We start from the raw sequence: 1444 nt of genomic DNA on the forward strand, positions 1-1444 counted from the left end.
TCTGCTTGAGGGTAGGGAGGCTCTACAGAGGGATCTGGACAGGCTGGATCGATGGGCTGAGGCCAATCGTATGAAGTTCAACAAGGCCAAGTGCCGGGTCCTGCACTTCGGTCACGGCAACCCCATGCAGCGCTACAGGCTTGGGGAAGAGTGGCTGGAAAGCTGCCCGGCAGAGAAAGACCTGGGGGTGCTGGTTGACAGCCGGCTGAATATGAGCAGCAGTGTGCCCAAGTGGCCAACGGCATCCTGGCCTGTATCAGAAATAGTGTGGCCAGCAGGAACAGGGAGGTGGTTGTTCCCCTGTACTGGGCACTGGTGAGGCCGCACCTCGAGTCCTGTGTTCAGTTTTGGGCCCCTCACTGCAGGAAAGACCTGGAGGTGCTGGAGCGTGTCCAGAGAAGGGCAACCAAGTTGGTGAGGGGCCTGGAGCACAAGTCTTATGAGGAGCGGCTGAGGGAGCTGGGGCTGTTTAGTCTGGAGAAGAGGAGGCTGAGGGGAGACCTTATCGCTCTCTACAACTACCTGAAGGGGGGTTGTAGTGAGGTGGGTGCTGGTTTCTTCTGTCAGGTGTCTGGAGATAGGACAAGAGGAAATGGCCTCAAGTTGCGGCAGGGGAGATTTAGGTTAGATATTAGGAAAAATTTCTTTACTGAGAGGGTTGTCAGACATTGGAATGGGCTGCCCAGGGAAGTGGTTGAGTCACCATCCCTGGAGGTATTCAAAAAGCGAGTAGGCGGGGTACTCCAGGGCATGGTTTAGTGGGCATGGTTGATGGTTGGACTCGATGATCTTGAAGGTCTTTTCCAACCTAAACGATTGTATGATTCTATGACTTCTACAGGCAGCTTGAAGCGGCCTCATGTTCGCCAGCCCCAGCCTTCATGCGGGACTTCAACCACCCCAGTGTCTGCTGGAGAAACGACGCAGCAGGTGCTGCAACCAGAGGTGCTACCTGGAGCTGGGCACGTCCCAAACCCCTACAAGGGACGGTGCCGATTGCTCCAAAGTGGCTGAAGGAGTCCGGTCTGCAGCCGTCCCCTCCCCAGCTGCAGTTACATAGCCAGAGTTGTGCTGTTTTCAGCTGTAAATCCCCACGTTTTTTCTCGTCAGCCTTGACACTTGGGCTCCGACTGGGCCAAACCATCCTGGCCCTGTCTCAACCTCGTGCCCTGGCCCGGTGGGTCCCACTCGAGGCTCAGGGGCCCAGCGGGCCCGAGGAGAGCCCGGCTCCCCTCCGCGCCACGGATGTCACGGAAGGGACCGCTCGGCCCCTGACAGAGCAGAGGAGGGCTCGGGGCGCGCCCGCGGCCCGCCAGGGCCCCCCCCACCCCGCACACCCCCCCAGGCCTGCGGGGAGAGCCGGGCGGGTCGCTGCGGCGGCCGGGCCCCGGGGCAGGACAGCGGCTGGTGGCCGAGCGAGCCCGTCCGTGCCTGGGGGGGCTCT

This window comes from Harpia harpyja, chromosome 17, assembly GCF_026419915.1.
Source record: "Harpia harpyja isolate bHarHar1 chromosome 17, bHarHar1 primary haplotype, whole genome shotgun sequence".
Classification (NCBI taxonomy): Eukaryota; Metazoa; Chordata; class Aves; order Accipitriformes; family Accipitridae; genus Harpia; species Harpia harpyja.